The sequence below is a fragment of the Carcharodon carcharias genome, chromosome 17 (assembly GCF_017639515.1).
Source record: "Carcharodon carcharias isolate sCarCar2 chromosome 17, sCarCar2.pri, whole genome shotgun sequence".
In the NCBI taxonomy this organism is placed as follows: domain Eukaryota; kingdom Metazoa; phylum Chordata; class Chondrichthyes; order Lamniformes; family Lamnidae; genus Carcharodon; species Carcharodon carcharias.
Window position 1 is genome coordinate 63,617,355 of NC_054483.1, and position 26,653 is coordinate 63,644,007.

General features: G+C 40.3%; 1 protein-coding gene across 4 annotated transcripts in view; it reads left to right on the forward strand.

Moving 5' to 3' along the window:
• Positions 1 to 26,653, forward strand: part of tbc1d12b (TBC1 domain family, member 12b) — a 130,462-nt gene that overhangs the window by 31,984 nt on the left and 71,825 nt on the right. Inside the window, exons 2-3 of one of the 4 annotated variants that reach the window (XM_041210269.1) lie at positions 8,355 to 8,434; positions 9,034 to 9,061. The exons of 2 other annotated variants lie outside the window; for them this stretch is intronic. The gene's annotated coding sequence lies outside the window, so the exon portion shown is untranslated. The remainder of the gene's footprint in view (positions 1 to 8,354; positions 8,435 to 9,033; positions 9,062 to 26,653) is intronic. One more of the 4 variants, XM_041210270.1, reaches the window with a different exon arrangement.

The window sequence follows — 26,653 nt, forward strand, 5'->3', positions numbered from 1 at the left end:
CCAACCCTTTGCTAGCAGACTTTTGCAGAACTACTTCCTCTACCCTATATTTTCCCCATGGTACTGCATCTTCCTCAGCTTTAAATATTTATCTAATTTTCTCTGAAAAGGTATAAAGGTCTCTACCTTAACCACTCTATGGCAAATCATTTCAAATTTCAACAAGCCTCCACATAACATCTCTTTCTAATGTTTCTCAGTCTCTTCGTGACCATCTTAAATTGATACAACTTTGTCGCTGACTTCACAACCAGAGAATGTTCACTTTTGCAAAATCCTTCATAATTTAAAAAAAAACTTTTTATTACCCCTCCCCATCCGCATTAGTGTAAATAGCCCAGTGGAGTCTGTTTTCCATCTCTGATATAATCCTGCTGAATCTGTTCTGCATGATCTCTGTGGCTTTAATGTCCATTTTATACTGGGGCATACAATTAAAACATTATTGTAGCCTAAGCTCTTAATTATAAAACTCCAAATGTTGTGGCCTTAATGAGTTTTTCAACTTGTCTTTGAGTTTGCAGCCTTCAGCATCTTCCCTGCCATTCCTTGTAATACACTTTGGAAGGAAAAACCTCAACCTTATCTGCACAATATTATATTTTTCACCCATTTGTTCACGCTGCTAACCAGCCTGTCTTCCTGAAGTCATTTGCAGCTCTTGTCAATGTTTGCTAAGTGCTAGAGCAATGCCACAGAATGTCTACTGCTGTATGACATTGGAGAGTATTTAGAAATGCATGGGTTAATCAGGGACAGCCAGCATGAATTTTGCTCTCTATGCCCAAGATCAAATAAATAAATAAAGATTCAAAAATGGATCTAGCACTGAACCATGTGGTACCCCATTTCCAATCCTTTGCCACTCCAGCCAGTGCACATTTGTCATGTTCCTGTCCACCGACCAACCCTCCAGCCATACTGCAATCTTTTCCCTTATTACATACACCTCAGTGTTTTAAGCAAACCTTTGAGTCAACGTATGAATCACATTCTGAAAAATCATGCCCACCACAGCCACGTTCACTGCATCTATCTAATTGGTTGTCTCTCAAGCCTCTGATTAAATTTGTCAGACAAAGATTGCTTGCCTTCAGTAGATTTGTGCTGGTTGTCCTTGATTAATCCACACACATCTAAAATGCTCACTAATTATACCCTATTTGATGATGTGATGTTGCCTATTGAAGACAAAGCCCAAAAGCATGCTTTTGTTTAAATTTTTATTTTTCCCATTGTATTTATATTTGTATTTCAAACATAATTGTTCCAGATTTTTTTGCACCTTTTTAAAATTTAAATTCTGCCTCATCATTTGCAATGCCCAGAGTCAGGATTAAAATACTGTATCAACCTGGACCCATGGCTACTTCCCCTCAGCAGCAACACAAGAATTCTCATGTTGAACTATGCAGTTCACTCCATTTTTATTTGATGGCTTAAACATGTTAAATTGTATAAATTTTCTGCAAATTTGACAGTACACTCTGGGTATTCCAGTTTTCAGCCTGTTCCTATGGCACAACATCTCCCAAGGTACATCGTTCACAGATGGAGAATTATCAACAGCAGCTGGAAATTGCATCTCCAAGGCACGAGTGGAACATCCACTCGGTTCCAAATGGAGAGGCAAGCCAATGTGGAGGAAGATTGGCCATTTATCTCATTAATTGCTGTGGGACTTTTGCTGTACGCAAATTGATTGCTGCATGCCAACAGGGACTTCACTCACTTGGTTGCAAAATGCTGTAGGCATTCTGAGGATATCAAAGGCATTACAAAAATAAAATCACTTCCTTCTTTGTATTTGTTATCCACAGTTGTATGGATAGTTCTAGTGATTTTCTTCTTTCCCCAGAAACAGCATAGTTGTCAGAATCGCACATGGTCCAAGCTATCAGCATCCAAATAAGCACCTTAAAAATCTGATGAGACCATTGTAGATGCACCCTGCTCATCCAAAACAAAAGCAGCGGCAACTCTGAAGATTAAACATTTCTGTGAGCTGCATTTGATACTTGATTTGAGAACGAAATGAATGCTAATAAGGATTGTCAGAAATATTCGATCCTTTTGTTCCAGTCATATCATTTGTGATGTTTGCTGGAATGAGATTTTTTTCTTATAATTCTACCCAAAACAAAATCAAGCAACATGTAGTAATTTGAAAGCAATTTTATTTGTAACATTTTAGTCATCTGGTTGAAGTAGAAACACGAATAATAAGGTTTCCAGACCAGAAAATGTCTATTTCAGGACCAGTGCATAGTTGTGGTTTTGAAGGCTCCTCGTTTGAGTGAATGGGCTTGTATTTCAGCTGGAACTATAGACAGATTGGACCTTTGAAATAAATTGAATTGCGCAAGAAGCTTGAATTTAATTAATTTGTCTGTATAATCTCATCTCAATACTACGAACAACAGTAATGCATCGCTCTTGGAGAAACTGCTATAGCCTGCAACATGCATGTTTATTTTTCTCTGCCTGGCTTGCAGCTGTTTGTATTCCTTTTGATGTACTCTAATCATTTCCTGTGTCTGATTTCAAGGCCCGTGGAACAGTGTTCCAACTTTCCAAAGCCTTTGTTTTGAGAACCTGTTTCTATGTCTCAAAGTTCAGCTTCTTGACTATTTCTTCAGAACAAGTTTTTTCACTTAGTGATGTCTGCTCACTGTTATGTTATGTTCCAGTTCTTAATAGTCTTTTATAAGTATTGTCTAATGTTGAGCAGCTGCCTAGTTTGTATGATTTCACACTTCAGCAAATGCTCTTTTCTGCATTCCTATTGATTGCATTTTCAATATTGCAGATCTTTGCATTATTGCAGAAAGGCCATGTAAGGAAATTGGTGCGTAATGAAGCAGTAGCAAAAACAAATAGTTCTAGGTCTCAAAATTGATATTTGAAGTTAAAAGGAGAATATTTTTTTCCAGGAATGATGGTGAAATTGCATTTCTGCAAAATGTCTTTGTTCAATGTCATTATTTTTGTTTTGAGTATTGTGTAAGTGAAGATATGTAACAATTTTTGATTTGTATGTTTTGTAAACTATGGCATAGTACTGTGTTCTCCTTACTGATTAATTGAAGAGACAGAAAAGCAGAATTAATTGGCTTCTTTTTCAGTAGAACTATTTGCAGATTTTTTTCATTCTTGTGGGTAATATAACCAGCTGAAGTATGCTGGTCTAAGGTCTGTTTGTCATTTTCTTTGAACAGGAAATAAAATTTTGGACTAGACACTTGTAGCTACTATGAATAAATAAGCATATTAAAAATTGTGTAAGAAAGTGTTCAGTCTTGCAATGCAGAGCAGTGCCAATGTATATGCACTACTGCCATGTGAAGGAATAGTCACTCAGAACCAAATAAAATAAATGAAACGAAAATGTTGACTTTCAGGAAGATTTGCAAGATGTCTGCTTTCTGAGTACACACTTTAATTGAGTCAACTTAAGACATTACAGCTCTCTGCAAGTGTCTGTAACACTTGATGGGCTCAACAACAGCAAATCACAGACCACAACTTCAAAATGCAATCAAAATGGGATAAGTGGGAACAATTCACCATTGCGAATCTGCTTAAGGCACTGAACAAAAAATCAATAAGTATTAAAGTATACCAGTGGAGAGAAGAACACTGAAGCTAGTAAAATCACCGAATATTTTTGGGTTTTTTCTGCTTTTTTACTTCTTCACTAAGCTAAGAATATGTTTTGTAGCATAAACTGAAAAACCTTCAAAAATGATGATATTTGCCTTTGCAAAAATGTCATTTGAAATGCCTGCAGTGTTTTCCATCAGAAGCTTGTGCTTCTGAGATGCCTGAACTTAGTTCTTGAGGCTATCAAGTTTTCTGTAGTTGTCAGTTTTAAAAGATCCAGCATGCATTTGTATTTAAAGATCCCAGAACTTTATTGATTGAAAGGAATATGAGTTTGTTTTATTGGCTTATAAATTGGCAAATACCTCACTGTGTGAACCATACATTTTCAGAGTTAAGGTCATTTTTGAGTAGAAAAATAATTTGCATTCTAGAGATCGCTAGGAGTGTGTTTATTTACTATTTCAAGGATTTTCCAACCCCAGTCACACACCTTTACCCTCTTTCAGGAACGCCACAGGACTTGCTTACAATTTTATTCCCAATAAAGGCAGGCCTCTGCAGGTGTTTTGGAGTCTTTTTGGACATTTTGCATTCTCGTTCAGATTGATCAGGAAATGAACACATTGACCATTTACCACTATGCAGTTACATACCACACTCCAGTGGATGAAAGAATTACCCAACTACAAGATTTTGAGCCACCCTACTTCTCCACACCTTCTGAGGCTCACTGCCGTTTTCCTGTCTTTTCCTACTTCAGCTACCCTTTCAGTAACCTATTTCCATTGCATGGAGGATAGTTAATACTTTTACTATCTTGTAATACGCTTTATATTTACTCCTCACAAAATATATATAGTAGCATTTTTACATTACTAAGGAAGAAGATATATTGGTGAACAAGATTGAAAATTTCTACCTATTGTGCACAATCTGTGCACATTACTTAATCTCAACCTCCTGAAAGACAAATTAACTGTAGAATTCTCCGCCGATGCTGCCAGACCTGCTGAGTTTTTCCAGGTAATTCTGTTTTTGTTTTGGATTTCCAGCATCCGCAGTTTTTTTGTTTTTATAACTGTAGAATTGTTGCCTGGATGGAATGGGCTTGACAGCTTTTTACCTTCCTTTTGCTATGTAATTTTACTGTATAATTGGGCTTGAAACTAGTACTTATTAATGCAGTTCATATATCTAACCTATACCAAATGCTTTACGATAGGGTGAGTTAAACACCATAAGTATTGTTATAAAAACAAAAAAACTGCGGATGCTGGAAATCCAAAACAAAAACAGAATTACCTGGAAAAACTCAGCAGGTCTGGCAGCATCGGCGGAGAAGAAAAGAGTTGACGTTTCGAGTCCTCATGACCCTTCGACAGAACTTGAGTTCGAGTCCAAGAAAGAGTTGAAATATAAGCTGGTTTAAGGTGTGTGTGTGGGGGGCGGAGAGATAGAGAGACAGAGAGGTGGAGGGGGGGGTGGTGTGGTTGTAGGGACAAACAAGCAGTGATAGAAGCAGATCATCAAAAGATGTCAACGACAATAGTACAATAGAACACATAGGTGTTAAAGTTGGTGATATTATCTAAACGAATGTGCTAATTAGGAATGGATGGTAGGGCACTCAAGGTATAGCTCTAGTGGGGTTTTTTTTTATATTATATAATGGAAATAGGTGGGAAAAGGAAAACCTTTATAATTTATTGGAAAAAAAAAGGGAAGGGGGAAACAGAAAGGGGGTGGGGATGGGGGAGGGAGCTCACGACCTAAAGTTGTTGAATTCAATATTCAGTCCGGAAGGCTGTAAATTCCCTAGTCGGAAGATGAGGTGTTGTTCCTCCAGTTTGCGTTTGGCTTCACTGGAACAATGCAGCAAGCCAAGGACAGACATGTGGGCCAGAGAGCAGGGTGGAGTGTTAAAATGGCAAGCGACAGGGAGGTTTGGGTCATTCTTGCGGACAGACCGCAGGTGTTCTGCAAAGCGGTCGCCCAGTTTACGTTTGGTCTCTCCAATGTAGAGGAGACCACATTGGGAGCAACGAATGCAGTAGACTAAGTTGGGGGAAATGCAAGTGAAATGCTGCTTCACTTGAAAGGAGTGTTTGGGTCCTTGGACGGTGAGGAGAGAGGAAGTGAAGGGGCAGGTGTTGCATCTTTTGCGTGGGCATGGGGTGGTGCCATAGGAGGGGGTTGAGGAGTAGGGGGTGATGGAGGAGTGGACCAGGGTGTCCTGGAGGGAGCGATCCCTACGGAATGCCGATAAGGGGGGTGAAGGGAAGATGTGTTTGGTGGTGGCATCATGCTGGAGTTGGCGGAAATGGCGGAGGATGATCCTTTGAATGCGGAGGCTGGTGGGGTGATAAGGGGGACCCTATCATGTTTCTGGGAGGGAAGGCGGATGTGCGGGAGATGGGCCAGACACGGTTGACGGCCCTGTCAACGACCGTGGGTGGAAAACCTCGGTTAAGGAAGAAGGAGGACATGTCAGAGGAACTGTTTTGAATGTAGCATCATCGGAACAGATGCGACGGAGGCGAAGGAACTGAGAGAATGGGATGGAGTCCTTACAGGAAGCGGGGTGTGAGGAGCTGTAGTCGAGATAGCTGTGGGAGTCGGTGGGTTTGTAATGGATATTGGTGGACAGTCTATCACCAGAGATTGAGACAGGTCAAGGAAGGGAAGGGAAGTGTCAGAGATTGACCACGTGAAAATGATGGAGGGGTGGAGATTGGAAGCAAAATTAATAAATTTTTCCAAGTCCTGACGAGAGCATGAAGTGGCACCGAAGTAATCATCGATGTACCGGAGAAAGAGTTGTGGAAGGGGGCTGGAGTAGGCACTCTGACACTTCCCTTCCCTTCCTTGACCTCCCTGTCTCAATCTCTGGTGATAGACTGTCCACCAATATCCATTACAAACCCACCGACTCCCACAGCTATCTCGACTACAGCTCCTCACACCCCGCTTCCTGTAAGGACTCCGTCCCATTCTCGCAGTTCCTTTGCCTCCGTCGCATCTGTTCCGATGATGCTACATTCAAAAACAGTTCCTCTGACATGTCCTCCTTCTTCCTTAACCGAGGTTTTCCACCCACGGTCGTTGACAGGGCCCTCAACCGTATCCGGCCCATCTCCCGCGCATCCGCCCTCACGCCTTCTCCTCCCTCCCAGAAACATGATAGGTCCCCCTTGTCCTCACTTATCACCCCACCAGCCTCCGCATTCAAAGGATCATCCTCCGCCATTTCCGCCAACTCCAGCATGATGCCACCACCAAACACATCTTCCCTTCACCCCCCTTATCGGCATTCCGTAGGGATCGCTCCCTCCGGGACACCCTGGTCCACTCCTCCATCACCCCCTACTCCTCAACCCCCTCCTATGGCACCACCCCATGCCCACGCAAAAGATGCAACACCTGCCCCTTCACTTCCTCTCTCCTCACCGTCCAAGGACCCAAACACTCCTTTCAAGTGAAGCAGCATTTCACTTGCATTTCCCCCAACTTAGTCTACTGCATTCGTTGCTCCCAATGTGGTCTCCTCTACATTGGAGAGACCAAACGTAAACTGGGCGACCGCTTTGCAGAACACCTGCGGTCTGTCCGCAAGAATGACCCAAACCTCCCTGTCGCTTGCCATTTTAACACTCCACCCTGCTCTCTGGCCCACATGTCTGTCCTTGGCTTGCTGCATTGTTCCAGTGAAGCCAAACGCAAACTGGAGGAACAACACCTCATCTTCCGACTAGGGAATTTACAGCCTTCCGGACTGAATATTGAATTCAACAACTTTAGGTCGTGAGCTCCCTCCTCCATCCCCACCCCCATTCTGTTTCCCCCTTCCCTTTTTTTTTCCAATAAATTATAAAGATTTTCCTTTTCCCACCTATTTCCATTATATAATATAAAAAAAACCCACTAGAGCTATACCTTGAGTGCCCTACCATCCATTCTTAATTAGCACATTCGTTTAGATAATATCACCAACTTTAACTTTAACACCTATGTGTTCTGTTGTACTATTGTCGTTGACATCTTTTGATGATCTGCTTCTATCACTGCTTGTTTGTCCCTACAACCACACCCCCCACCTCCACCTCTCTGTCTCTCTATCTCTCCGCCCCCTACACACACACCTTAAACCAGCTTATATTTCAACTCTTTCTTGGACTCGAACTCGAAGTTCTGTCGAAGGGTCATGAGGACTCGAAGCATCAACTCTTTTCTTCTCCGCCGATGCTGCCAGACCTGCTGAGTTTTTCCAGGTAATTCTGTTTTTGTACCATAAGTATTGTGTTGTATGATTTAACAATCTCAAAAGTTTCAACATTTCTGCACTTCCAGTAGATTTTACTGTAAATTCAGAAATATAATAGTTTATTGGATTACTGGTTTTGATCTTACTGGTGTATGATAAATAATAGTTACTGGAGAATATTCCTTTTAAATGGTTGACAAAACTAGATGAAGGGCTAAGGCCCAAGTACAGAAGACCAAGTATATTAAGTACTATTTATTTGGTGGGAGGGAGAGAGGATTGAGAGAACTATGGAGCTTGACAGATTTAAGACCCTGGAAACAAATAAATGTTCATAATTTCAAACTCTGTAGGACAATATTTTTGAGCTGAAAAGGTATAGGAAAGAAAAGTTGAGAGGAGCAATAAGCATAACGGTTTTGACTAAAGCAGATCAACTTGAAAGGCAGTGACTACTGTAAACTTATTTGAACTTGTTCTCCCACAGGAAGCCTTGCAATTCATTTGAGGCAATTTGAGCCATCTTTGATACATGCCAAGATCCTAAAAATTGATTTGGCGAATAAGGTACATTTTTGTTCATGCATTTAGGAAGTCTGTGGGTATTTTGAAACATTCTTGAAATTTTCTTGCAGTTTTCCCAATATTGTACATACCACAAATCTCAATGCTTTGAAATTATGTTGGACAAATCTAGAATGCCAACATATTTATAGATAATTTCTGTCTATGTTGACAGTGGGATTACCCTGTCCAGCTGAAATGGATTAATACTTTATAGAATAGGGACCAAAGAAATTGCATGTATGGTATAAATGTATAATTTCAATTTAGGGATTGATTTACTAGATAATTTATATCTGAGACACTGGTAAAATAAGGAATTTGATCTTATGCAAGTATAATTTGATTTTAAAAAGCCCACAAAAAGCAAATATGGAGCATTCAAACATCTTTAATGTGTCTTAGGAACTTGATTGGCTCTAGAACAATGCAGTTTTCCTCAGCCTTTATCAAGGCTGCCCTTTATGTGATAACTGCCTCCAGCCCCCACCCACCATTCGTGCCTATATAAGAAGCCAAAGATTTGTGTAATAGCTAATTCTTTTTGATCTTTAGTTGTACAAAATTTCTTTAAACTAGCGTTGTTGCTTTTTGACTTCCAGAGTCAGGCCTGCTGTTTCATTAGAAGAGGTAAGTACAGTTTTTAAGCTATTTTAAGCACTTGGTTGTACTCCTTCTACTTGGTCCTTTGTGTGCACCCATACTTTGTGAATTATGTATTCCTTCCTATTTCTTTTGCTTCTGGTGTCTCTTTAAACTAATATGAATTGAGTTGTCTATTTGGAGCACTAAATCCACTGTTCTCACACTCAGTACTAAGTCCTTGTTTGTTCTGCAGGCCTTATCCATAAAGCAATAAATAGATGGGATTTTCTGATAAACTAGTGGGCTTTTGGTTACACAATATCTCTGGAATATAACAGTTTTTAAAATTTAAAAAATGTTCACTTTGCCTCAGCAGTGCTGACATTCATTGGATAATACCCCAATTTGATGCGTCATCATAAGGGAAAGAAAAATCATACAGATTAAAGAAAAAACTATAAAATTAGATTAAGCTTAGATGTTAGCTTCTTTAGTTTATCAAGTGGCAAAATAATCTCTTTAACAGACTAGCTGTCTAACATTTGTAAATGTACATTGCTTGCAACAGCGACTATATTTTCAAAGTGCTTAATTGGCTGTGAAGCACCGATAGAGATTGACCTGAGGTCATGAAATATGCAATATAATTAAGTTTGGTCATTAAATAATAGTGCTTTGTACAGAATATATGTATGACTTTCAGCATGGTGTGTTAGGAAGAAAAAAATTAGCTTTTTCACTGTGACTGGAAGTTATTTATATTAATTGCTCAGATTGGTTAATTGGCAGCACTGAAGACTTAAATGTTATCTTCCCACAGTTTAACACTGCACAGACGTTTTTCAGATAAGCTGATAGTTTCTTAGAGTTGTGATTAATTGAATGCTCATTGTGTTTTCTTAAATTAAACAGCAATCTGATAAAAGCACATTTTAAAAAATCCTCAGAGGAACTTCTTGAAGGATGGCTGATAAGTGTTCTGATACAAAAGTTCATTTTCTTATTGTTGTAGAAACCGCTTTAAGATGTGGTACTTTCCTATTGTGAATAATTTAGCAGGTTTACTTGACCATCCCTGTCACTGCATTTGCAGAGTTACTCGTTCTTGAAAATGAGGAACAGTGAAGCTGAAATGGTTAAGAGTTCTATTTCATTTACTGTTTTACTACATGAAGACAGCAGTCTGCTGGTTTGTGGTCAAGTTGTAGGACGCAGTAATACTATATAACAGTGAAGAATGCATTTTGGCCTGTTTGCGTGCTTGCTTGGAGGGGTTACACTGCTATTGTGGGATAATTGAGAATTGAGCCTGCACCATCTTTGTTAAAGTGGTCAGCATCCAGAGAGGAATTGGGAAGGTGTCACTTTAACAGTAGGGGTATAATAGATTGCAAACCCAGTCACGTCCGCTTAAGTATAAAATTCACTCTCCCTAATTCCTGTAGGTCATACGTTGAGCATTTTACTTTTTTAAAAATTAGTTACATTGCAATTATTTTTATTTCCAGTGCAAGAAAATAAACATTTATGACAGTCAAAAGAGCATCATATATTAAAATTCCTGTTTTTTGTAATAACTAAAGGTCAAAAATTAAGGTGATTTTTTGCTCTACCTGGTAGTTAAATGGAGAAAACTAACCAATTTATTTTAGGCAAACTCCATTGATAAAGTAGATAAATCTTATGCATTCAGCATTTATCTGTTATCACCAGAAATTTCTATCCCCATGTTGGAAATGTGTCACAGCTTGATCACCTGAAAGAGAAGGCTGATTACGGTTAACCACCTTCATAAGAACTCGCTTCTAAGGTTCAGTTAGTGATATTACTGCAAACTCTACTCTAATTTTTTTTCCTCCTATAAAAATGACCTGATGTTGAGTATACCTAGTTTGACAATTTTATGACAAACATGTGCTCCACTGCTCTTTCATTCTAGCTCCTTGTTTTCACATGTCATTAAACCTATAGCTATGGCTGATTTTAAACTGTAAGCAATTTGGTGGCAATGTCAGCTTTGAAGCTGTGGGCATTTGCCAGTTTCCTAGGTTATAATGTCAGAGTGAATTTGGATATCTCAGTTGCTCCTTCATATAATCTTAGCTGCTCCATCATGCGGTGCAGCCTAGTTACTGTTTACTTAGTATCTATAAAAATCAAGAAAATTGCTGTGGGTATGAGGTGTGGAAACAGCATTTGCAGCACCATCAGTGATGGTGTGGCATTACGCTGCTAAGAATTGCTTCAAGCTTAGATTTCAATCTTAATTTGTTTACAAGGTGTTACAGATTATGACAATTTAATATTCCCTTATGACCTTTACCCCTTCAAATTTCACTTACCCAATTAAAAACTGCCTGGCCAATTTGAATTTTGTGCATTACACTGCAGCTGAAGTGTTCAAAGTGATCAGAGAGCATGTGGTTATCTTGTAAATGTAAATTTATAGTAGTGTTGTATTTTGTCTTTTTTAAAATAGGCATATCAAAGTAAATAAACTACAAAAGTGTTTCTTGCATAAAGCATTTAATATTATTCCTGATACAGGCAGTCCTCAACTTTACGATATTTGAGTTACGACGAATGACACGACATTTATAAATTTCCCATGTTGGTTTTAACTTTACGACGCCACGTCAGTGAACAACTTCAAACATTCATATGTACACATAGACGTTCTGCGCCACTCATCTCCCTGACTCCAGATGCTCAGTTGCTTTTCTGACGCCATTAGTACAGTACTGTACTATATTTCTATTTATTTTTGGCTTGTGATTTTTTTTATATCAATGTGATTGCTATTTACAACATAAATACATAAATTTTGCTGTGTTACTTGTCTATAATTGATTAAGTACAAAATTCTGGGTTATTTTGGTGAAAATAGACAATCAGGCCTTGGTTCAGGAACGAATCCCCCATTTATAATGTTGTTTTCTTATGGGAAAATCGGTTCCGAGTTCAGATGTTTCAACTTAAGATTTGGTTTTCAGAAACCAATTGTGTTGTAAGTTTGAGGGCTGCCTGTATCCTTACTCAAGCTGCCCAGACCCTAAACTCTGGAATTCCCTCCTTTAATGCTTCTGCCTCTTCATCTCACTCTCTCTCCTCTAATTTGCTTCTTAAAATATACCTCTTCGACCAAGCTTTTTGTCACTTGGCCTTGGTGTCAAGTTTTTGCATGATAATGCTCCTGTGAAACACCTTGGAACATTTTACAGTGTTAAAGACACTATATAGATGCAAGCTGTTATTGAAATTGGGTTATTTCATTAAAGCAGATTTTATTGTGAGGCACCAGAAGAGAGGTGTTCAGACGGAAACACTGGGCCGGTGAGAGCTGTTCTTTTAACAATCATCTTGTAGTGTGCTGTTGGTCTCTCCTAGACATGTGAAGGGTCAGGAAATAAGCTTAGCTAATTTACCATTATTTCGCAGCAATGATAGTTCACTTTACCAAATTATCAGTTTGTTGCTCTGATTAATAGTTCTAAATAGACAATGAATATGAGGGGTATGCAGGAAGGTGTAGTTAAGCCACATCGGATCAGCCATGATCTTCGGTGGCAGAGCTGATGAAGGGCTAAATGACCTACTATTTCTCATTTTCTTATACACAATGGATCCGCCTAAATCTGTTTTCTTTTTAAGACATTAGCCCGTAAGTTCCGAGCTTCGGGGCATTGTAGATGTGCTAGGGATGCCACCCCCACCCCCCCCTCCCAACCAGAAGCTCCCAGGCCATGTTTGCATGGCAATTGCCTTGGAATTGCTGATGGAGAATTTCCCTGCACTGGAAACCACCTGAAAATGCGATTTTAATCGCAAACTTCGGATGGTTCTGACTGTATTAAGCCAATTTTTCCCAGAAGAAAGTTAAAAGAAGTAAAAGCCACTTCTAGTTTCTATTTTCTGGGTGGCTGCTGTACAAACCCACATTGACACCCAGGGGACTCCCCCAATCACCAACCCCCCCCCCCCCCCCCCCAAACACACTTTCCTACTTTCCTTCCATCCCCAAAACCCTGACTATTCCCCCACAGGATTCCCTCCCAACTAACCTCCCAGTACTGACCCACCACCCTGCCAACTGTGTGACCCTCCCTCGACTGTCTGCCACAAATTTTAAGCACTTATGTGATAAACCTACCTTCTCCCCGGCTAAACCTTTAAACCTACCTGATTTCTGGCAGCCAGAGTCATTTTAAAACAAGGGGGTCAGCAACGCTCAAATAAAGGCCTCCAGCGTGCTGCCCTGCACAGCTCTTGAGTCAGACGGTTGGGTGAGACAGGATTGAAAAGATTCCAGGGTAAAAAAAAGTGGGAGTGGAGCAGCAAGCTGACCCTGCTGCTCCGCAGGAGCTCATGCCAATTAATACTTCAAATGCAGATCCTTTGTCCAAACATACTAGTTTTAAAGATTTCCCTATTGAGTCTCTGGTATTTGAGTGCCTAGCTACCAAAAGCCACTCTTATAATGGCAAAACATCTGTGCCATGTTTGTCAACTATATTATAACAAAAAGCGGATAAACTCCATGCTTCTGCACCCCTGTCATAGCTTTCAATTTACCTCAGGGTAAGCTGTTGGAAATATGGCAAACTCACTAGGTTTTTGCTGGCCCTCCCATGGATATCATTGAAAAGAGTAGCAATGCTTTATGCTCATCTACTATTGCAAGTTGTTTAGTTGAATATCTAGTGTTCCAAATAACTAGGTTCTAGCAGAAATATGGAAATAATAATGGGAAATTCTGGTCAGTGTTCACATTTCTTGAGCATAGGCAGTTGGTATTTTTAAACTCTAAATGGTTTTATCTCTTTGCATAGTATTTCTGTACTAATTGGATATTCTAGGATTTTTATAAATTTAATGATTTGCATTTTTAACTTAGTAAGTGCATTCTCCATCGGAGTCGACTGGCCGGCCAATGGGAGTCGACTGGCCGGCCAATGGGAGTCGACTGGCCGGCCAATGGGAGTCGACTGGCAGGCCAATGGGAGTCGACTGGCCGGCCAATGGGAGTCGACTGGCCGGCCAATGGGAGTCGACTGGCCGGCCAATGGGAGTCGACTGGCCGGCCAATGGGAGTCGACTGGCCGGCCAATGGGAGTCGACTGGCCGGCCAATGGGAGTCGACTGGCCGGCCAATGGGAGTCGACTGGCCGGCCAATGGGAGTCGACTGGCCGGCCAATGGGAGTCGACTGGCCGGCCAATGGGAGTCGACTGGCCGGCCAATGACCCCAGAGCATTAGCCTGAGCCCCTGAGCCCAATGACATTACCACTACACCAATGTCTCTCTCGAAAACTGAAATAGCTTTTGAGACTTTGTGGTTTCTCCCTTTCCTATCCCAAAGTACAAAACCATGTTGAAATTGCTGACTAGTCCACACCAACAAACTGATGCAAGAAGTTGGTTCGTGACCGGTATTCCCTCATTTTGCAAGTTCTTAGTCATGGCTGGGCACAAGCTCAGTGGGTGAATGGATTTCCAAGTAGCAGGTTCAACCAAAGGGCCAAAAAGATCTGAGACCATAGTTAAATATTGTATGCCAGATTTTTAAAAATTCATCATGGGTTGTGGGCTTCGCTGGCTGGGCCAGCATTTATTGCCCATCCCTCATTGTTCTGGAGAAGATGATGGTAAGCTGCCTTCTTGAACCGCTGCAGTCCATGTGGTGTAGGTACACCCACAGTGCTGTAAGGAAGGGAGTTCCATGATTTTGTCCCAACGACATCGAAGGAATGGTGATACATTTCCAAGTCAGGATGGTGAGTGACTTGGAGGGGAACTTCCAGGTGGTGGTGTTCCCGACTACCTGCTGCCCTTGTCCTTCTAGATGGTAGTAGACATGAATTTGGAAGGTGCTGTAGAAGGAGCTTTTGTGAGTTCTTACAGCACATCTTGTAGATGGTACACACTGCTGCTACTGTGTGTCGGTGGTGGAGGGAGTGAATGTTTGTGCATGTGGTGCCAGTCAATTGGGCTGCTTTATCGTGGTGGAAGCTGCACTCATCCAGGCAAGTTGGGGGGAGTATTCCATCACACTCCTGACTTGTTCCTTGTAGATGGTGGACAGGCTTTGGGGAGTCAAGAGGTGAGTTACTCCTGTAGGATTCCTAGCCTCTGACCTGCTGTTGTAGTCATAGTATTTATATGGCCAGTCCAGTTCAGTTTCTGGTTAATGGTAACCCCCAGGCTATTGATAGTGAAGGATTCAGTGATGGTAATGCCATTGAACACCAAGGGGCGTTGGTTAGATTCTCTCTTTTTGGAGTTGGTCATTGCCTGACACTTGTGTGGCACGAATGTTACTTACCACTTGTCAGCCCAAGCCTGGATAATCCAGGCCTTGCTGCATTTGAACACGGACTGCTTCAGTATCTGTGGAGTCACGAATGTTGCTGAACATTGTGCAATAATCAGCAAACATCCCCACTTCTGACCTTATGATGGAAGGAAGGTCATTGTTGAAGCAGCTGAAGATGGTTGGGCCAAGGATATTACCCTGAGGAACTCCTGCAGTGATATCCTGGAGCTGAGATGATTGACCTCCAATAACCGCAACCATCTTCCTTAGTGCCAGATATGACTCCAACCAGCGGAGACCTCCCTGATTCCCATTGACTCCAGTTTTGATAGGACTCCTTGATGCCACACTTAGTTAAACATGCATTACTTAGAAGCTGCAATTGTATAAATATCCTGTACATAACAGTTTATATGTGATTATGCAGTTTAAAAAAAACTTTAGATCATTGTTCATTTGTTTAAAAAAACATTCACAACTGGATGGGGCAGGACTGTAGAGCTTAGACCTGATTGGTTGTTTGTTGGGTCGCTTAGCTCTATCATTTGTTGCTTACGCTGTTTGGCACGCTGGTATCCCTGTGTTATAGCTTCACCAGGTTGATGCCTCCTTTTTAGGTATGCCTGGTGCTGCTCCTCACATGCCCTCCACTCTTCATTGAACCAGGGTTGATCCCCTGGCTTCATGGTAATGGTAGAGTGGGGGATATGTTGGGCCATGAAGTTGCGGATTGTGGTTGAGTACAATTCTGTTGCTGCTGATGGCCTACAGCACCTCATGTATGTCCAATCTTGTTTCTAGATCTGTTTTATTTTAGCACGGTGGTCGTGCCACACAACACGATGGAGGGTATCCTGAGCCTGACAGCAGGACTTCGTCTCCACAATGACTGTACTGTTGTCACTCCTACTGATACTGTCATGGACAGATGCATCTGGGACAGGCATCTTTTTCCCTCTTACTGGTTCCCTCACCATCTGCCGCAGACCCAGTCTAGCAGCTATGTCCTTTAGGACTCAGCCAGCTTGGTCAGTATTGGAGCTACCGAGCCACTGTTGGTGATGGACATTGAATTCCCCCTCCTAGAGCGCATTCTGTGCCCTTTCTACCCTCAGTGCTTCCTCCAAGTGGTGTTAGCATGGAGGAGCACTGATTCAACAGCTTGAGGGAGGGCAGTACATGGTGATCAGCAGGAGGTTTCCTTGCCCATGTTTGCCTTGAGACTTCATGGGATCTGTAATCGATATTGAGGACTCCCAGGGCAGTTCCCTCCCAACTGTATACCACTGTGCCACCACCTTTGCTGGGACGTTATCTGTAAGATATGATTCAGTGAGGATCATTGCATAACTAGCCTGTTAGTAAGGAGGACTTTGCAGGGTCACCGAGGCACCAATTAATGGCCAACCAGCGTGAAAGGCACGCTGAAATGCTCAGTACTGCTGGGGTGGGAAGAGGGCAGGCATTGACATCACCGCGGGTGTGGATGAGCGCTGCGATAGAGCTCCCTGAAGGAAGACAGCTGCCTTAGGGAGCTGCAGACCTGCAAATATTGAAATAAAGCTGCAAAACATGTCCATGCATCACAATCAAGCACTTGAAAGATACCTCATAAAAATCAGTCCACAGATATTTATTTTTATTTTATGTCTAAACAGAGATTTCATCCTGCCCTTGGATGACGTTTGATGAAAAATGTAAAGGCTGCCTGGCCAATTCGCCTATCCAGCAACCAACCATCATCGCAGGCAATTGTGCCGTTAATGGGCTTAATGGCTCGCTTAATTGTTGGCGGGCACGCTTCTGACTTTCATGCACAATATTTTGCTTTGCAGGAGGGCAAGTGCGCGATGAAGTCAGGACACATGCCGAACATCAACTTGTGTGATTTACGCCTGATCAGGTTGGGTGCGTGCCTACCCACGGGATGTAAGATTCTCCCCCATGGGATTCTGCTGCAAAGCAAGATAACAATCAGTGGCAGAAAAATTATTTAGGACATTGGAATCACCTACGTTCAGTGTGTTTTTGAAAGATGTTAAAATGAGGTAGCTTCTGTGCCTTACTATCTGCTCCACTGTATTAACATTTGCACATTTATACATTTGGTCAGGCATGCAAATAAGCTTTTTCCTTGAGGGACACTCTATTCATCAACATGGGGAACAATTTTTTCTATAACTGTTGTAGATTTCATGCGAATTTTTTATTTTTCCATTCGTATTTTGTAAAAGTGAGTTACACACAGTTGTACTTTGAAAGGTATGCAATTTCCTTTGACATTGTGTTTGCTGCCTTCATATTCTCCCATTATAGCCACCAACAAAAATCTCTAACCACTTTCTATTTGGAACACTGCTGCACACAATCTGTTGAGATTTCTGGGTATTCACCAATCCGTTATACAGGCTAGTCCAAAATGATTGGCAGCACCGAAGTAGATAAAACCATTCTGGAATGAAAACAGAAAATGTTGGAAATAATTGAGTCAGGTAGTGTCTGTGGAGGGAGAAAAATAGAGTTAACATTTCAAATTGCTAATCTTTTTGTTAGAACTGGAAAAAGTTAGAGATGTAACAGGTTTTAGGCAAATAAAGAGGCGGGGGGGGGGTCAAAGGACTAAAGGGAAGGTCTCTGGGTAAAATGCAGGCAAAATTAAACATCAAAAGGGTTGATGGTGCATGGGAGATGCTATTGAGCCAATTAAAGAAACGAGATGGGTCTAAAGGTGGTTTAAATCATCACCAACTGTTGCCATCCAAACAAAAAATGGGTAATGAGGTTATGACCTGAAACTTTTGAAGCCAGAAAGCTATAAAGTGCCTAATTGGAATGAGGTGCTGTTACTTGAGCTTACGTTGAACTTGGAACAGTGTGTTAGGCAAGGAAAGGTCGGAGTGGGAATGGGATAACGAATTAAATTGACAACAACCAGAAGCTTGGAGACATGCTTGCAGACGGAATGGAGGTGTTCTGCAAAGTGATCACTCAATCTGCGTTTGGCTTCTCTTAAGTAGAGGAGATCACATCATGAGCAGGAAATCCAGATAAATCGCTGTTTTATTTGGAAGGAGTATTTGGAATTTTGAACAGTGGGAAGGGAAGAGGTAAAGGGCAGGGGTGCAGTTCCTGCACTTGCATGGCAAGGTACAGTGGAAAGGAAGAGGCTGTTGGTGATTGAAAGGTGAACCAGGGTGTTGCGGAGGGAACAGCCCCTTGGAATGTTGAAAGGAGAGGGTAAGATGTGTTTGGTGATGGCAACACATTGGAGGCGGTGAATGATGCATTAAATGTGGAGGTTTGTGGGGAGGAAGATGAGCACAAGGAAAATCAGATTGTGGTTCTAGGAGGGACTGTTTTGGTACTTGCATTCCATTTGTTGTAGGCAATGTCACCCAGGCTATTGGGTCTCTGCCAGACAACCAATTGCCTAATGGTAATTTATAAGAAATACACATTGCACTATGTTACAAATTTATGTTTTCCATAGATATCTTCAATACCATCACTCATTACTGTAAGTGGATCCCAAGTCCTTTGTGTCAAAGTTGATTCACATGGTCTAATAACTTGTTGCGCAACAATGCAGCCTAGCCGTCCCTCCTTGTTATTTGAACCAGTTAGCCGTGACTTTTGCATGTGCCTGCACGTGCTTTTCTAATCTTTTTGAATGCAAATGGTGAAAATATTTGCTAAGACAAGGCTAAATGCAAGTTAAGCAGCTTTACTTAAATAAACGTACAGAGCAACAGTTAAGAATCAGACTCACTTAAATCAATCAGTACAACTTGTGTCTCAATATATTGAACACGCTGTGTTTTTTCACATTAATGGGTTGCCTTCCTTGACTTAAATGTTGTAAGTTCCAACATTGTGTGCCCAGTGAAAGCTTGACTTTGTGGCCTTCTGGTTAAACACCTGACTCTGTCTCCATATCTGTTTTAAAATCTCCATTTGTTCATAAACATAGGGAGAAGTTATTCTCGGCAAATTGTGTCACATGCCTTAGACCAAGGGCCTCCCAAAAGAATGAGTGCGTGCGGTATTTGTTGATACTGAGATTGCACCTTTTGGGAAAATAATTTTAAAGCTTAATTTATTTTAACAGCTTTTGTCTTTTTTGAAAACTTGTTGCAATACACTATCTTTAAAACATGGTCCTTAACGATAAGTTTTTCCCACAAATAGTTTCTGTGGATTAATGATCAAGAGTATTCTGAAGCATAACTAATACATCCTTTTTTGGCAGAGGGAAGTACTTTGAGCAGAAAGTATTCGGAAGTACTCCTTTAGTGCTGGTTAATATTTTAGCTTGCCTTTCAGCTCGTATTCTAATGATTTGACTGATTGCACAATGAAGGGAAAACTGTAGTACAAAATAATTTTTATGGACATCTTTGCTCTGTTACCTCATTTAGTTGCTTGCTTTCCAAGGTGTGAATAAGGTTTTTATAATAGCTAGTGCACATGGCTAAGATAGTATTGCTGTAGCCATGCTTGTGGCTATTCAACAATGGGGTATTCAGATTTTATACAAGACTGAAGCTGACCATGTTCATGAAGTATATGAACTTGATTAAGTGATATTTCTAACTTCCTTGTGATGTCATGACAAAAGGATAGAAGACTACAAACACTTTGAACATTTGACAAAGCCTGTGATCTTCTAAAGAGCTTTGAACACTGGCAGTTTCCCTGGTCTTTGGAATACTGGTGATATAAAACCAGCAAGCAATTTTAGAGACTCCTGTTAACATTGCCCAAAAGATAAAATACTGCAGATGCTGGAAATCTGGAATAAGGGTAGAAATTGCTGGAATAGTGGGGAACAGAGGATATCAAGGTGAAAGCAGCGAGTACTGTTACATTATTGCGGGACGGGGAGAAGGCAATGGTGCATTTAAGAAGCGAGTGCCACTGACTGGAGCACAGTGCGGGATGGGGAGGGTTGTGATATTGTCCAGGTTGATAAAGCATTGTAAAGCATATTACTCATCTGCAGTCTTAAGCGCTCCAGCCAACTATAGCTATTTTGAGGAGTTTACATCACCTTATGGCTCTAGCTATTCCAAAAATTGGGAGTACCTACATTTTTGGTGCAGCAACAGCAGCCCTTTAAATTTTTTTTACTTCCTAGCCTTGCCTAACATCACCTCCAATCTAAGGTTGCCTGTCGTGAAGCTATTAATGTATATAATATTATTGGAAAATATTTTTCTTTTAAAATAGAGGTTTAGTCTGTGGGTGTGTCTTAACTGGATTAAAGCCAGCTAGTCTGGGTGCTTTGTGTACTAGTTTTGATCTGTAAGAGAGATAGTGTGCATTTGCATTTTTTGAATATATCATCCAAGAAGGGTGAAAACTGACACCTATCTAACAGATACCAAGCAATATGTTTATATTACTAATAAAATTGGTACTATGAAAGGGGTTTTATTGTTAGAAAATGCTGGTGACACAATGAGAATTTACATTCAGTGGGCGGTGGTAAGTATAACTTCAGTGTTGTATGTGCAGAGCAGAGGCAATGTGAGATCAAAAGGCAGCTGTAAGCCTCCAACTGTCTGCACAGGAACCAAAGTGAAAAGAACCTCATTTTGAATTCATACAGTGAAAATGCTTTGCCTGGTGTCTGGTTAAGTGTATGGGTTGCTGTTGCCTTGATGGAGATTAGTTTGGGAATTTGTTAAAAGTTATGATCATGGTAATTTGTAGCCATTTGTATATATATTTTAATAAAATGTTTAATTTAGTTTAATGTTAAACCATGAACTGGTGGTCTGATTCCTGAATTTAGAGTCACATCTCAAACATAACACTTAAAACTATAGGTTATGACAGTTGTTTAAAGTTTCCCTCTAGGATTTTTAAATAACTCAACTTTACCAACTGTATCAGTCATAAAATTGCCTTTGCCATTATGTAAATGATTACTGGGCACTGCTGAGCAAATTAGTTTTTCCTTCATATCCCCTTCCATCAAGTTTGTTATATGCTGTACCACATGGCATTTATAATGCCATAATTTCTGTACTGAACTAAGTGTGTGGTGGCAGCTCTGGAATTCAGGCTAACAATTAGAATGTGGGAGTTGGTCTATCAATTAAATTATTTTTCGATTTGAGCCCTGTTTGTACTGGTTGCAGCAGCATGTTTTGGTAACTTGAATTTTATTGGCGTTTGCAAATGAAGAGTAGAAACTTTTTTTAAGAAATACAGAACATACCCTCTAGCCATACAAACAGTCCCAGTAATCTGATTAGTTCATTCAGTGAAGCTTAGAAGATAGCTTGAATGTGGTATAATGATTGACAGATTTTTGGGTCAACTAGGTTTAGATATTTAACATATCTTGATCTGATGCTCTCAACCACCCATCTGGTTCAGTAATGTCCTTTAGAGAAGGAAATCTGCTCTCCTTATCCATTCTGGCCTACATATGACTCAAGGCCCACAGCAATGAGTTGAATCTTAACTTCCATCTGAAATGGCCCTGCAAGCTATTCAGTTATATCAAACCAATACAGAAAAGTTAAATTATAATGGTTGGGCTTTTTAAGCAAAGAAAGTGAACATTGCAAGCTCCCCTCTAACCATGCTCGCAGACCCTTGTAGTTCCTCCTTTGAGCACTTCTAAGCTAAACCCACTCTCCTCCCCAAGCTCCAACCCTAGACTGACCACTTGCTTCTGCTGTATCTTCAACTCCTTACTCTTACCTAACCCTCTAATTTTTTGCTTGTTCATGTTTTTAGCTGGTTCAAAATCCTGGATCCCTGACAGCACTGTGGGTGTGCCTACAGCACGTGGACCGCAATGGTTCAAGAAGGTGGCTCACTGTTACCTCAAGGGCAATTAGGGATGGGTAATAAATGTTGGCTTTGTCAATGACGCACATCCCTTAAACGAATGAAAACAAATGGAGAGACCATGAAAAAAGTGTAACCAACAAAGGGAAAGACATGGAAGGGTGAAACAAAGGCAGAGAATGATGCAAAGAAGAGAAACCATTACAAAAGGCACTTTTTGTCTATGGTTAGGATGCAGCAGTGATAGTACTGTCATACAAAGTGATACCTAGAGTATGCTTATTTAAGTATATAATGTACAATATATCTCCTGCAGGTAGGAAATAGCATACTATAATTGATACTGCTTGCAAGTGAGACATGGGCATTGAATGTGAAACATAGGCACTCTTTATTTCCAAACAGCAATGCAGGAAATCAAATAGGAACAAATGAATTATTTGATGAATATTTCCATGAGTGAAGTAAGTACAATGAGACACAAATTATTATGCATTTTCTTGAGCAAAACAAATATATTTTTGACAGATGGTTATTGCATTTATTTTTCTTTCTAAGTGGAAGTATTAAAAGTGAAGAACACTCTTGACTGCCTCCATTACATCGACAATTGTTATACAAATGTTATTTTTGGGAGACTTTCCAGTGATGGGGAAGGAAATGCTTTTGTGTTTCAGCTTTACTAGCCGGTGTATAAAATTAGATATCTCCAGTTCAGATAAAGTTTGACTTGGCTACAGTAATTTGCTTTAGAAAGCCGCCTGTTAACTTGACCAGTAGGAATTTACCCTTTTTCAGAGCAGCAAACATTGTGGCATCTAATTCAGACTGGGCAGTTTTATGCTATTGACTTACCTGATCTTATTTCTTGTATGACTCTTACAGTAGTAGAGAAAACTGCAAATGTTGGAAACCTAAAATGTGAACACAAAATGCTCACAGTAAATAGCTGGTTCATTACCTGAAAAGAGAAATATGGTTTCACATTCTGTCCTGACCAAAGCATTATACCAAAAATTTAGCTGAAGATGTCGACGGAAAAGCCTGTTACATATTCGTGTAAAAGTTGATCTCGTAAATATCGGTGTTTGGCTTTCAGGGATCAAATGGTGTTGTGATTATTAATTACATACCGATAATTACTGTAGTTCATTAATTTAAAGGCATGTGCAGGAACCTTTAAATTTTGCCTCCGCCAATTCTAGCAGCAATCTTCCAGCCAATTGACAGGACTAATGTGTACTATGTGATCTTTCACAATGCCTTCGAGAAAGAATAAAAAGTTTGCAGTTCAACTTAAATTGGAGAAAAAAGTGACAGAATGGATTAACAAACTGGCAAAATGGTCATTATCACATGCAGAGCCACCTGACTCTGTCAACAGAGAAATGAAGAAAAATGGCATCTCAGGATTCAAGGCCAGTGCTAGGTGCTGCACAAGATTCATGAAAAGGGGCAATTTGTTAGCATTCCGCCAGAAAATGAAAATTTCACACCACATCTGCCATTTGAACTCTGCAATCAAATCATCAAATTCCACTGTTTTGTCATCTGACATTGAGACCAGAATTCATATCGATTAAGCTCTATTGGAAATATGGATGAAACAGTGATGAACTTTGACATGCTGGCAAACAAGGCCACTCCCAAGATTGGTGGAAAATATGTCCTTGTAAAGACAACTGGCCACAAGAAGACGCAGTTCAGTGGTTCCATCTTGCATGGCAAGCGGCACAAAATTAAAGCCAATGTTGATATTCAAGCGCAAAGCTCTCCCCAAAGAGAAATTTTAAAGGTGCTGTCATCCATGTTCGTGAGAGAGGCTGGATGGATGAAAGTAGCAAGAAATGGATCAAAGTGCCAGGTGGCCAGGATGAGTTGTGCAAAGAAAAATGGTTTGCTCATTTGGGACTTGTCAACAAAGTGGGGTTTGAACAATGTAGTTCGTCATGTGAGATCAACCAACACCAATGTGGCAATTATTCCCGCTGGTCTCATAAGTGTTGTCTAGCCCTTGGATGTGTGTATAAATAAATATCTCAAGGACAGTATCCAAAAGATGGGGAACAACTGCATGTTGGAACGAAGAAAAACATTCATTAAAGGCAGAAATCTGTGAACACCAGCAGCATTGTCCCGATGGGTCATAGCTGCATCTCAACATTGTCAAAAAAAAAACTAATTTCCAAAACTTGGAATAGCAAATGTGCTAATCAGCACTTGGAACAATTCCTTGTGGAATGAAGTTGCTGACGTTACCAGTAATACCAATGATTATGATTAAGATGTGGAAGATCCATATGATCATATACAACCTGGCTATTGGGACACATTGATATAAAAGCAAAATACTGCGGATGCTGGAAATCTGAAACAAAAACAAAAATACCTAGAAAAAATCAGGTCTGACAGCATATCTACGGAGAGGAATACAGTTGACATTTCAAATCCATATGACTCTTCAAAACATCAGTTCTGATGAAGAGTCATATGGACTCGAAACATCAACTGTATTCCTCTCCGCAGATGCTGTCAGAACTGCTGAGTTTTTCCAGGTATTTTTGTTTTTGTATTGGGACACATTGGTGATTCAGATGGTGTTCAGTGATTTCAAAGGACTTGAAGTGAAGTGTTGTAGTTATTTCATTATGCTATATTTTTATATTGTGTTGGATGAAATGCACCACATTTATGATATATCATTACAAATGAGATAAATGTTAGAGAATGAGCTCTTTATAGTGTTGCTGGTTTTTATTTTATTGCAATGGCCTTTATTGGCCCAAATCAAGTATGCATGTCAGTCCATCAAAAACATCACCCATGTAAAAGTCAACCCCATGAATTTTGATCTAAAATATTGGTGTCTCAAATTTGACTTTTACACTAGTGTATATGGTATTTCTAACCAAGAACTTGAATCAATTGGACCAAGATTCCAAAGGTGAAAAGATAATGTATTGGGTAAATATGCCACCCAGACCTTAATACCTCTTATCTTTTTAAATGCTCTACAGAGCAAGTAAGTTGCAATTATGCACTCACCTTGGCCCCCGAGTACTGCTTATTTCATTTGCTTACTCCTGAATTTAGTGTGATTGTTTATTCAAGTTATATTTGTAAAGCTCCATTAATGTAATAAAACATCCCCAGGTGCTTTACAGGAGCATTTTATAGCAAAATTTGACACCAAAACACAAGGAGATATTAGGGTAGATAATCAAAAGCTTGGTCAAAGAGTTAGGTTAAATTTAAGAGTATCTCGAAAGAGAAAAGTGAAGTGAAGAGGTTTAGGGAGAATATTCTAGTGCTTCGGGGCGCTGGCAGCCGAAAACATGCCCACCAATAGTGGGGCAATTAAAAACAAATTTATACATTGCTGCATTGAAATAAACTTGGATTTACAACATCAGTTCAGTACAGAAGCCTGCCACCCAACTGAGTACTCCAGATGTCTAAGCTTTCTCCAACTGTCTAGAGAAAAGAAAGGCTAGGGAATATTTTGGTTGTAGGGGGCAAGTGGAAAAGGATTTTGTTTCAGTCCTGTACGGTATTCTATAAACCCCATGCAGTCAGAAAAATAGACCTTTGCTAATTGGGGCATTTTCCACCTGTTGAAAATGAATTTTGGCAACTAATAAATGTCTGTGGAAGAATTCGAAACTTTTTATTTCCATATTTCTTGCATTCTCTTCTGAAGTTGCTGAATCCTGCTGCAGCACAATTCTGTAGGAGGAAATGATTCCCTGGTATATTATACAAAAGGTCATTCTTTAACTTTGAGCCTACACAAGGAATGGACTTGCATTTCTCGAGAGCCTTCTATATCTTTCGGAAGTCCCAACATATCTGTTAGTCAGTTAATTAGCTTTGAAGTATAGTCACTGCTATTTTGTGGATAGTCATTGCAGTCAGTTTGTACACAGATTGCACAAACAGCAAATTAAATAAATGGCTAATCTATATGTGGTTGTGTTGGATGATGGATAAATGATTAAGATACCAGAAAAACTCACCTGTTCTTCTTTAAAATAGAGCCATGGGATCTTTTGTGTCCATCTGATAGGGAAGATGAAGATTTAGTTTAACATCTTGTCCAAAAGGCAGGACTTCTGACAGTGCAGCACTCCCTCAAAGCTGCACTCACTCGTGAGCTTTTCATCAGTGCTCAAGCCCTTTACTGGGGCTTGAACTCTTAAATTTATGACTAAGGCGAGAATGCAATCCAATGAGCCAAAACTGACACCAAGTATATTGGATTATTTGTCTATGAAAGGTGTTGAGTCTGTTCTTGTTCTCTCCATCATTCACACAACTTTGCAGCAAAGGATATTTTTTTTCCTCCACCCCGGTCCGGGGATTAGTTAGGTCTGAACAGTTGCCCCCATAAACTTGTGTTTACAGGGAATCAAATTTAAGACCTAATCTTTTTGATATAGCCATAAAATTAAACAGTTGCTGAAGCCCTCATGCTGGAAATTGTATAAATTGTTCTGGTCTGTTGTGGCTGGTACCAA